Source organism: Camelus dromedarius, chromosome 24, assembly GCF_036321535.1.
Source record: "Camelus dromedarius isolate mCamDro1 chromosome 24, mCamDro1.pat, whole genome shotgun sequence".
NCBI classification, from domain to species: Eukaryota; Metazoa; Chordata; class Mammalia; order Artiodactyla; family Camelidae; genus Camelus; species Camelus dromedarius.
The window spans coordinates 1,995,292-2,007,764 of NC_087459.1; the positions used below are offsets into that span (position 1 = coordinate 1,995,292).

The 12,473-nt window shown below is 51.3% G+C and overlaps 1 long non-coding RNA gene across 2 annotated transcripts; it reads left to right on the forward strand.

Annotated features, from left to right (window-relative positions):
• The first annotated feature begins 626 nt into the window (after nt 1–626).
• On the forward strand, nt 627–10,145 carry LOC135319176 (uncharacterized). Of its 2 annotated transcripts, none has more exons than XR_010377630.1 (2): nt 627–881; nt 9,902–10,145. It is a non-coding gene; the product is annotated as an uncharacterized LOC135319176 (long non-coding RNA). The 2 variants fall into 2 exon arrangements; XR_010377629.1 differs by lacking the exon at nt 9,902–10,145 and adding an exon at nt 1,875–2,160.
• Nucleotides 10,146–12,473: the final 2,328 nt, after the last annotated feature.

The window sequence follows — 12,473 nt, forward strand, 5'->3', positions numbered from 1 at the left end:
CTAATGAAAGAAAAGAAAATGAGAGCGACAGAGCAGGAATGGGAGCCAAGCCAGAGGGATGCAGAGAAGGGGAGAGAGAGACACAAACAGGGCGAGAGAGTCAGAGAGAGGAGGAAAGGGATGGAGACAGAGGCAGAGAGAGGGAGCAAGGGACAGCGATGGAGAGACGGAGAGAGGGGAGAGGAAGGGGGGAGGGGAGAGGCAAGACAGAAGGGAAAATAGGAAGGAAAGAAAACAGCAAGGGCGTGGGAATGAGAAAAAGGACACATGGGTGGATGGGTGAATGAATGAATGAGTGAATGAATAAATGAATGAGTGGGTGAAGAAATAAATAACCCAAAGTACATACAAAATAAAGGGCAAATGAATGAAGAGGAAGTATCAGTGGCCAGGCTGCGTGGCAGGCTCTTGTCCCAGGCAGCCCCCGTTCCTACCCTAATGGCTGAGGCTGGGGCCGTGCGGTACCTCTCCGGGCTCCGGGCCTGGTCCACGTCCTGAAGTGGTGGCAATGCCATGCCGGCAACACCCTCCCTGCCCAACCGAGAACCTTGGGCACCTACTCCGCTGCAGCCCCAGAAAACTGAAAGTAAAAGTGATCCTGAGCTTTGCCCCAGCCTTCCTGTCCCTCAGCTGGTTTCTTAGAAATCAGCTGCCAGGGCTGTCAGCTGCAGCCTGGACTTCCTCCCTCACCTGACGGCCTCCTCCCCGGGTGGGTGCCATGCTGTCGACAGAGACGGGAGCAGAGGCCCGTGCTGGAGTTGAGGGGAGCCCCCGGAAAGCTCAGGGGTCATGCCTTCATCCCTTCCTGTGTGCCGTGTGCCAGGTGCCAGGGGAAGAGAGAAATCCGAGTCCATCAGAGAGTTAGGAGAAAAAGGACTCAGGTAGGTTTCAGTATCGCCTGATCCAGGCCCCAGCAGGAAGCTGGCTGGAGGGTCTGTTGAGGGGGGTGTGGCACCAAGAAAAGAATAGCTAATTAGCCTAGGAATCATGGGGAGGAGGGTGGGCAATGTGAGTCAGGGGAGGCTCCCTGGAGGTGTCACTGTCTGAATCTTAGAGTGAGTAGGAAAGAATTCACCTCGGCAGCCGAGGTGGGGAAGGGAATCTCAGGCAGAGGGAACAGCATGTGCAAAGTGACCTATTGGTATCTCCCATAATCTGTGTAACTGCTCCTGAAGTACGCATGTTCCTCTGGTTTTTGCAGCTGAAGAAACTAAGGGTCAGAGAAGTGTGGTGATTTATTTGCCCAAGACCTTACAGCTAGAGTGGAGATCTGAATGCAGCCCCCGTGCCTAGCCTCTTCTAAGTGAGCCTTAGTTAGAACCATGGATCCTCACTGGAGTGCTCCCTCTGCCTCATTTAAATTCTCAGCACAGCTCTGTAGGGTGATGTGGATGGGAGAAAAAAAAAATAAGGCTCAGAGAGGTAAAGTGACCTGCCTAGATCACACAGCCTGCTAGGTCAGAGTAGGGATTCACACTCAGGTTTGTGGGACCCCAAATTGCCCCCTCCTTCCTCTATATGAATCATCCAGGCCCTCGCAGAACACAGACCTGACCTGACAGTCTCTGTCCCCATGTTCTAAAGAGATGAAGGGGACAGCAAGTACAAAGCCTCAGTGGCTGGAAAGCAGGGTCCACATGGGGTGTATTGTGAGCTAGAGCTTTGCTCTCAGGAGTTTCTCTGCCCCATTCTGTATGGTTCTGAAGGGGCTGCCAGTCACAGAGCCTTGGCCACAGGTGGATGTGGGCCAGACCTGGCCAATCGGACTTCCCCATGCCTCAGTTCAGGGGAGGCACATGACCTAAGCTAGACCAGTCTGAGACCCTCCTGGGACTTTTCTGCTGAAACAAACAGGAATTCTTTCCTCTAAACAGAGGCCCCCAGTTAGCCGTTGTGCCCACTGGATCAAAAGAGTGGCAGAGAAGGAGCACCAGACAGGGCCCTGATGCATTGTGTGAGCCCCTGCATCCAGCCATGCCTGAAATCCACCTCTGGACTTACCTGTTACACATACCACAAGTTTCCTCTTTTGCTGACGTCTGCCCTCAAGGAAAGCTGGAATGTGGGCATTTTCACACCTCCTGATTCATGGTTGTTAATAACTGACTTGTTTTGCGCTGGAAAAAAAAAATTCCACATTAAAAAAAATTTTCCTTCCCATTCTTTTTAAAAAGAGACTATTTTTAGAGCAGTTTTAGATTCACATCAAAATTGAGTGGAAAGCACAGTTTCCATATCCCCGCTGCCCCCACACACATACAGCCTCCCCGCTCCACTCTCAACAGCCCACATCAGTCCACGTGTTTAACTCTCCATGTTTGTTGTTAAATTTGTAAAAGAATCTACCAATAGTCTTAGTATGAAATACATTATATATATTTTCCTGATTTCTACAGATATATGTATCTGGTATTTAAAAAAGATACATGTATGGGTCTTTATGACCCATATCGGAACCCACCTTTTCCGCTGAGAATTTTGTGAGCAGTTTTCCAGGTCATCAGCTGACAAGGTAGGGATGATGGTACCCATTTCATCAGTGAGGAAGCCGAAGCCCAGTGGGAGCAGGGAAGGGGCCCATGTTGACTTTGTGATCCACATTCCATTGGATGCTCTCTACTGTCCACTGAAGTTTTGTTCCTTCTTCATGGATGGGAAAACTACTGTTCAGAGAGGAGAAGCTGCTCTGGTCAAGGGCCCCAAATCCCTGGGCAGGTGGGGAGGGGCCACTCACCAGCAGCGAGGACATTAGCAGGGGCTCTGGGAGCTTTGTTGTGAGGGGAGGGAAGCTCACCCTCCCAGGAGCCCTTGAGGTGTCCCTCCAGCCTTCCCTCACCCCTGCCTCAGCTGGAACTCCTGAAATTTCCAGGGTCCATCCGGTGCAGAAACCATTTGTGCCTCTGGCTAATTCTCATGCTTGTGCTCATACCGAGTACCTGCTGTGTGCTGGACACTGCTGGGGGCATCACATGTACCTTTCTTACCACCCGGCAGGGTAGGACTGTTAGTATCCCCATTTCTCAGATGAAGAAACTGAGGCCCAGAGAAGTGAAATGACTTGCCAAGGGCCACACAGCTGACATGTGGCAAAACCAAAATGGGATCTTGGTGAGTTCTGAATCCAGACAGAAGCATCAACATCTCGGTCGGGTCTCTGACCTTGTAAATTGTTAACAATGCATGCACGCACGCACGCATGCACGCATGCACGCCAACTGGCTGAGAGGTCTTGAGTGGTGTGCTACAGAGCTCTGGCCTCAGCTACATCCTATTCCACACTCCCAGATTCCTTCAGGAGAATCCAGATGACCTGCTTATCGCAAGGATGGTGAACTCACTGGGCAAAAGAGTTAGGATCTCAAATGAGCCCTGAATAAAGACATTGAGTGAACGCCAAGGTGAAATTTAAGACATTAATGTAAAGTCCTACACTGGGGTTACGAAAAGCAATCACCTCAATGCAGGATGACTTCTGGCCTTAATGCCATGGTTGAGTGGAAACTCAAGACGGCCCCTGAACTGGCTGCAGCTTGCGCAAGTTGGCAACAGGACCTTCCCAGCAAGGGTGTTCAGGATGAGAAGTGACACGTAGTGACAGTGTTGGCTTACACACCTGTGTACACGCATGTTGAGCCCTCGCCTCGTGCCTGCACATGGCGCATGCTCAGAAATCACAGGCCACATTCAGGGTTGGTGACAACGAAGAACACTTCCACCCATCCTGGGCACACGCTGCATGCTCAATAAATGGCAGTTGCTGTGGATTTGATGAGGGGAGGATTGGGAAGAGAATGGGTAACATTTAGGGTCACTATTCTCATCAGCAAAATATTATTAAATAGGAGATATAAAGCACGTACTATCATATGACATGAGGGCTATTCCTTACTGAGCACTGCTTACATACAGGCACTGGGCTCAGCTTCTGACACTAACTCGTTTAATTCTTGAAACAGTCTTGCGAGTGGATCGTGTTAGGCTGAATCGCATGAAATTGCTGCTATTGTGGGTCAAAAACACAAGAGTATCAGCAATATCGTTCAACCTAACAGTATCTTCATTTCTACAGATTAAGTAAACCCCGCTGGCTGGCAGGGCGTGGAGGTGTCTGCCTGCTCAGAGGATGCAGATTTTTGTCCTTGGTTCCTCCCTTCTCTTCACCCACCCTCTCTTTCTGGCTACCCGTGCCCCCACCACCCCGCCCCATTGCGGCCAGGTCTATATTTACAGCCTGGGTTTCTGTGAAGTGGAGACTCAAGGAAGTGACTTATTCCAGAGTCATCACAGACACCCAGAGATAATGGCACTCAAAAACCTTCAGTTTCTGACTGCCCCCCTCGCCCCCGCCAATATGGGACTTTTTCTTCCCCCCTCTGGATTTCCAAGGCTCAAACCAGTAAGACAGAAACAGAAATTGTGCATCTGCTGACCAAGTATCCCCTGTCTGGTGGGCAGATGAAATGGAGTGGGAGATTTATGTCCATTTTGCTGCCAGTAACACTGAGGCAAATCTGTGCTCAGCCTGGTTGCCAACTGCCCTAAACAGGAGTAGAGAAGAGGGGGTGGGTTTCCTAACATCTGGGGTCCCAGCTTGGCCCAGCTCAGCCCAGGCATCCAAGGGGCTATTGGAAGGATGCTTTGGATCAGCCCTGCCCTGCCACTCCTGGAGATGTTGCCAAACTAACAGCCAAGCTGAGGGGGCGCTGGGCCCGGAGGGGTGGAGTATTTCCAGGTAGTCAGACAGAGATAGAGGGTGGCAGCTGCGGGGACAGCGGAGGAGGAGGGAGCAGCCTGGTCCCCACCATGCACAGCCCGCCCGCCAGGCACAGCCGGTCTTCGGGGAAGTCGCCGAGTCGGAGTTCCAGGAAGCGATAACGCTTGTTGAAACCTCTTTCTTGTGGCCTGGTCTCGTCACATGGCTTGGTGGGGACCAACGTCAAGCAAGGCCACAGGTCTGGGCCAGCTCGCACCCTGGCAGCTGCTGCCACCCTTTGCTCTTCCCCGGCGGGGAGGCGGGGGTTGGGCAGGAAGGCAGGCATGCGCTTCCACCCAGCACACCTGCTGGCGCTGAGAGCGGAGGACCCCTGGGCCCGAGGGTTGCTGTGAAAGCACACAGTAGGTGCTGAGGAGATAGAAATTCTTTGCTCCTTTCCCATGAAGCCAGGGAACGTGTTTTTCATCGTTCTAGAGCAGGGCTTCTCCACCTCGGCACTACTGACTTTTCTGTTGTGGGGACGGTCCTATGTACGGTAGGCCATTAAGGAGCATCCCTGGCCTCTACCCGCCGGACACCAGGAGTACCCATACCCCTCCCCCACTGTGACACCAAAAACGTCTCCAGACATGGCCAAATATTCCCTGAGGGACAAAACCCTGATCTAGATGCAGTGCCTGGTACGTAGTAGGTGCTTAGAAATTAGTAGGTCTTCAACCCTGATTGGTTCATTTTTATAGCCCACCACCTGGCATGGCGGAGGTGCCAAGGGGTAATCTGGATAATTTGGGAGGCCGTAGCTCCACACCACTGATAAACACACCATCTATATAAAAACTGTGCTGGAGGCCTGGAACTTGAGGACAGTAGCCTGAACTGGGGGTGGGTCAGGCTGCCACAAGCAGTAAAGGAAAAGGCCATGTGCTTGTCGGTGAGACACTCCTTTCCACATCCCTCCACGTGGTCCCTGGAAGCTGGCCACCCCGCTTCCCTCCCCTAGGCAGGGGGTTGGGGGATCCTCTTTGGAGAAACTGACCTGCCTAGGAGAGGACCTTTCAGATGCTGACTCTAGGATTCAACCATGACCGTCAGATCCTGCCCAGTCACCCGGATGAGACTCACCTGCCCACACGCCCTGCGCCAAGCATGGAGCTTCTGATGATCTGTTTTCAGTTTGCCAGTCTTCCTCACGGACTCAGAGCCGAGGATCACTGGACACCTGAGGCAAGTCTGTACAGTGACAGTCAGAGATCAGAGATCAAAATCAGCAGAGGAGAAGAACTCCTAGAAAACAGGGCCAGTGCAGGAAACCTCAAGACAACAAAAACCCTCAGAGAAATGAGAGATGTTGCATCTGTAAAACAAGAGCAAGAGGTTGCATAAAAGGACATTCAGTGAACAAGAAGAACTAGAGAGGTGAGACCAGAAAGAAAAACTGCAGGATTAGCTTCGGAAGAAAAGATTAGGAAATATCCCAGAAAGACAGAGACTGAAAACAAGACATAAAAGATAAGGAGGTTACAGGATCATTCCCCAAGATACAACATCTGGCTCATCGGCGCTAAAGAGAGAACAGAGAAGATGGAGGGAAAATTTTTCCTTAAACTGAAGGACATAAGCATCCATATTGCAAAAGCTTATCAACTACTGCATTAGTTTTCTGTGTGCAGATTACCCCAGCTCTTCATGCTACAGTAGGAAGAATTCTAAGATAGCCCCATCATTTCCCACCACCCTGACTAATCCCCAAGATTTATAATATACTGTGTATATAATAGATTTCGCTCCTGTGATTAGGTTATTTTATATGGTTGATTTTGCAAAAGGGAGATTACCCAGTGGCTCAAACTTAATCACATGAGCCCTGAAAAAGTAGAGCGTTTTCTCTGGCTGGTGCCAGAAGAGGAAGTCAGAGATTTGAAGCACAGGAGAGATTTGCTGCTCTGTTGCTGGAGTGGAGGAGGAGGGGCCCCATGTGGATGAAATGTGGGTCACATCTAGAGCTGAGAGCAGCCCTTGGCTGATATTTGGCAAGGAAATGGGGACCTCAGACCTACAACCACAGGAACTGAATTTTGCCAAAATCAAGAATGAGCTTGGAAGCAGATTTTTCCCCAGAGCCTCCAGGTGGGAACTGAAACCCCAGCTGACCCCTTGATTTTGGCGCAATGAGACCCTGAGCAGAGAATTGCACTGTGCTGTCCCAAACTTCTGACCTGTGAAAACTGTTAGATAATAAATCTGTGTTGCTTGAAGCCACTAGTTTTGTGGTAGTTTGTTGCACAGCAATGAAAAACCCATAGAGCTGCATAAAGCCACGGACATTTATCTCACACCTGTTTCTGTGGGTGTAGAGTCCGGGAGCGATTCAGCTGGGGGGCTCTGGATCAGGGTCTCTCAGGAGGCTGCAGTCAAGATGTCAGCCTGGGCTGGAGGACCCACTCCAGTGGGGGTTCACACACACGGCTGCAGTCAGGAGGCCGCAGTTCCTCACCACAAGGACCTCGCCATGGGGCTGTTGGGGTGCCCTCCCAACATGACAGCTGGCTTCCCCCAGAGCAAGTGGGCCAAGAGGGGGCAACATAGCAGCCACATGCCTTTTATGACCTGGCCTTGGGAGTCACATTGTTATTATCATTGTCATCAACCTAAATCTATTTCTTCCTAGCCAAAGTGACCCAGGGAAGGTTCCTTAACCACTTTGAGCCTCAGTTTCCTTATCTGTGAAATGGGGAGATACTCTCCACCAGAAGGATAAGAATGAGATAAAGCTCAGATGAAATAAAAATAACAGCCTTTGCAGGACCCAGCACACATCTCTTAGCTTTGAGGAATCCTATTTTTGTCTCCATCTCCCACTCTAATACACAAGTCTAAATCATCCCTGAGATCTTAGACCCAAATAAGAGGAGCCCAGAGCTGGGAATCAGGGAAGGTCTGGGGCCTAAATTGAGCATGGAACAGTCTCCACTCTGATCCCTGAGGTGTGAGGGATGCTGTCCTCTCTGAAGCTGGTCCAGCCCCTCCCTCCTGTGATCTGCTTGATGCTCAGAAAAGTTTTTGTCCACTTGGGTGGCCCCTGGTGATCCCTGGTTCTGCTCCAAGCCTCCATGGCTCTCCCTGTCACATGCCACTATTAGAGGACACAAGACTGCAGAGGTGCCAACAGGAAGGGTAGGGTGGAGTCTGGCCCTGTGTCAGGCCCCATTTGATAGATTCAAGAGCAGAGTCAGGAGAGGAGGGGAGTGACCTAAGGCAGGTGCTAGGGTGAGTCCCAGCCCTGAGGTTCAAGGCCTGGGTTCTGCCAGCTCCGAGTTAGAGTCCTGGCATGGCTCCTTCTGTTGCATGACCAGAGCACGTGTCTTTCCCTGAGATCATATACTCCAGCTAGAAAATGGGGAGTAACACTGGCATCTACCTCCTATAGGGGCATGTTTTTGTTAACTCACTCAACAAGTATTTATTGAGCACCTACTATGTGCCAGACACTCTTCCTGCCTCTGGGTTCTCAGCAGTGACAAAAACAGACCAAGTCCCCTGTCCTCAGACTTTACAATCTAGCAGGTAGAGGGACAGACCAGAACTACAAACCATGCTAAGGTATATGTCAGATGGAGTGAAAAAAAGCAGGTGGGAGGCTAGGAGGTACCAGCATGGGTTGCTATTTTATTTGGATGGTCAGGGAAGCCTCTCTGAGAAGCAGAAAGCTAAAGGAGGTGAATGAGTTACCCATTTGGATGTGAAAAGAGCATTCCGGGCAGTAGTGAGAGCAAGTGCAAAGGCCCTGAGACAGCATGTTCAAGGAACGGGGCAAGTGTGGCTGGTACAGTGTAAGTGAGGAAGTGAAGAGTAGATGAGGTCAGAGACATGGGGGTAGGATCAGATCAGGTAGGAACCTGTGGATCCTTGAAAGGATTTTGGCTTTTACTCAGAGTGAGAAGGGAGCATGGAAGGGTTCTGAGCAGAGGAGCTGCCAGGAGGATTAAATGAGACATTCATATAAAGCACTCAGTAGTGTGCCTGGCACACAGTAGGGGATCCATAATTGCTGGCTGTCATTATTACTGTTGTTATTATTATTTAGGTACTAGGAAGCAAATTGGAAACTATAAAAAGCTAGAGGGATGCAAATTTTCATTGCCTGACAGAGCTTCTAAAATGTTTTCAAATGCTCTCATTAAGCATTAACCATGCAAAAGGCAGGTTTCATTTCTTCATTTTATGGAAGAGTGACCTAAGGCTCAGAGAGGTAATGAGACTTGCCTGGTACTGCACAGTGAAAAGGGGCAGAGCCCTACTCACCAGATACCAGGTCTTCTGCATCCAGGCTGATGACTGTTGGTTTGGCCACTGGGGCTGAGAGTCCTTGCTGCAGTGGGCAGGTGGTGGTCCCTGTGCAAAATGAAAGGCAGAAGCCTGGGGGCTGCACTTGGGAGCCTAGAACATCACTGAAGAGAAAAGCCTGGAGCCCCCAGCTCTGACCTGGCTCATTCAGGCAGAACAGATTTGCAGAGACCAAAATACGCCCCAGGGCATCACTGAGGATGCCTGTGGTCCAAGTAACAGGAAGCCTGATGTAAACTGGCTTAAATAAGCTGGAAATGTAATATCTTGTTCAATAGGAAGTCCAGAAGGAGGTAGGTTTCTGGGCTGGTTGATTCGGCAGCCCCACAAGGACACCTCAGACCCAGGTTCCTTCATCATTCTGCTCTGCCATCTTGGCATTGGTTTCACCAGAGGCTGGTCCTTGGATGGCAGGTGCAGTTCCAGGTGTCCATCCAGAAGAAAAATAGAAACCATCTCTCCTCAGGGCTCCCCCTTAGGAGCATGGAAACCTTTCCTAGAAACCCCCAGTGGGCTTTCCTCCTGTCTCATCAGCCAGAATTGGGTCATCTCTCCCTTGTTGAAACAATCACTGACCAGGGACTGTAACTTCCTTAACTGATGTGGAATGAGTGTTGGAGAGGGTGTCAGATTGATTGGCAAAAAAAAAGCCCCAATTTTCCTTCCCTCCCTGTATCCATGCCCTTGACGATACGGCTTTGCTGTTCCTCTCATTAAGAAACCCGTGTCTCCATCCTAGAACCTGGGCTGCTTTAGCCAACAGGAAGGGATGAAAGTGAAGAAGGGACATGCTGCTTTCTACCCTAGGGCTCAAGATGCCTCTGGCTTTACTTGCTCTCTTAGGATTCTGCATTTGTCATGAGAAGGAGCCCAGGCTGGCCTCCTGGCTGATGAGAAGCCACGCAAAGCAGAGAAGAACCATTCTAGCTGAGGCTACCCAAGACCAGCCAGACCTGGCTGACCCACCAGCTGACCGTGGATGCAACAGTACGCCAACCAAGATCAGCCTAGCCCTGCCCAGACCAGAAAAACCATCCAGCCAACCCACAGACTATGAGCAATAGTAAATGCTGATTGTTTTAAGCCACTCGTTCTGGGGATGTTGGTTATGCAGCAGTAGCTAACCAATACAGGGAATGGACCACCTTACACAGTTAACTACTCCCTGGAGGCTAGTCCTTTCAGAGGAGCAGGAAATGTCATTGATTGATTGATTGCATCTTCCTGGCTATGCTGTGCAGGTTCTGTGCTAAATGCAGGCAACTCAAAGACCGATGAGGCCTGGCCCCTGCCTCAGGAAGTCCCTAGACTGGGTGGGAGATGGCCTTGTCAGCTGAAGCTTATAGCCTTCCCATGCTTCCCCACTGCCTGGGAGCAGGATCTGACCCAGCTTTAGCAGGCTGTGTGATAGGTTCCTGCAGACCAGCCTCATTCCTCCCCCTTTCCCCCAACCCTCTGCCCCTGGACCTTTGCAGCTGCTGATTTCTCCCTCTGGATTGCTTTGGCCCACCTTCAATGATTTTCAAACACTCTTCTCCTTTGAGACTCAGCTCAGGTGTCCCATCTCCCAGGAGCCTTCCCAGAATCACTCCCCACTCAAGTCAAGAGTCCCCTTGGGGCTCCCACAATCCCCTAGGCTTCCTCTAGTCCTGCCTCCATCACTCTGCGTTATGAATCTTTATCCTCCAGTCCAGCTGCCTCACTTCACAGATATGGAAACTGAGGTCCAGAAAGGAGAATTGACTTGCCCAGGGCAGAGCCAAGCTGGAGCCCCACCCAGGGCTGTCTCTGCTGCCCTTCCTGAAGTTTTTGCTGCTTTCCTTTCCTCAGGGCCACAGCCCATAGGGGGTGGGACATGGCAATCCAGGGCTGGCAGGGCTACCTGCGCTCCTACTATGCACCAGGTCCTGTGCTAGGATGAGATTCCTGGGAAGTTTTCCTGGGAGCTGCCATCCTCCCCACGGCGCTGTGAGGCAGGCAGAAGCAGCACCCCACTTTCCAGATGGGGACATGAGGCTCACAGAGAAGAGGTCTGCCAAGGCCACACGGCCAGGAAGGGACAGAGTGGGAACTCAAACCCAGACCTCACTGCATTCTGCGTCTGGCCTCCTCTATGATTTTTAGGCTGAGCTGGGGCTAGCCACGATGAGAGGGGGGCATGGAGGGAAGGCTAGGGCAGGCAGAGGGGAGCAGGGGATGTCGGGGAACCACCAAGGCAGGAAGAGGCAGAGCAGAAAGTGAAAGGGGCCAGAGGCCGAGAATAGCTGCGGGTGACAGAAGCGGGGGATACAGATGATGCCAGAAACAGAAACCAGGTTGGGCCCCAGAGAGAGGGTGGCGTCCACTCCCAGCCCCCACCTGGCTGGCGGGCCTGGGTGGATGCTCCAAACTATGGAAATGGAACTGGGGGAGAAGAGGTTATCTGAGGGAGGAGAGGATTTCACAGCTGACTTCACACAGACATCACTTGTACCCATTACTATGAGCTTAGAGGATTTGGGGGCCAGCGAAACCCATCAAGACAAAACAGCCTTTGAACTGCCAGCCTGCACTGCCAAGAGAAACCTGTTGATTAATATCTCCACCATCAGCTGCCACTGTCTCCAGCAGCAGTTCAGTGCAGTGGTTAAGCATCTGGGTTCAATCTTGGCTCTGCCATTGGCTGGCTGTGTGACCTTAGGTAAGTCACTTGACCTCTCTGGGCCTCTGCTGACATCACCGACTTCATGGGGATGTCCTGAGGATTAGCTGAGTGGGTATATGTAAAGCACATGGAACAGCAGAGAAAGTGCTCAACAAACATCTCAGCTTGTATTCTCCACTATCTCCGACTATAGTTACCACCACACACACACACACACACACACACACACACACACACACGGAAAGTCCCTCCAGAGTGTAAATGGTGCAAGAGCAGAGACTTGGTTTTATTTACTACTGTGTCTCTAGTGCCTGGAATGGTGCCTGGCACACAGCAGATGCTCAATAAATGTGTGTGGAAAGAAGGAAGGAGGGAGTTATTTCCAGGTTTGGGGCATCTGTTCTGTTTCTCTGTATTGCATGCTTTTATCACATTGCCATGCACCACTTGGATTGAAAAAAAAATGTTTTCAAGGTGATCTGAGAGGGGAGGTGGTTTGTAAGCTGTGATGGCTTTCAGCTCAGGAAGGCCCCGAGAGCACCTTCCTCCAAGCTGGGAGTCCCAGAGACCAGCCTCTCCGGGGCCAGGCAGAGGGTGGCAGCCATGGGGCCAGAAGGCAGTGAGAGAGGCGACAGGAAACTCGTCAGGACAGGCTGTTCCCAGCCTACCAAGAACCACAGGCGAGAGGACATGCTGTTCAGGGCTGAGACCTTCGTGTCCTCCGCACCCCCTTAACCCCGCCCACCCAGGGGAAGTGTCACCAGCGTCCAG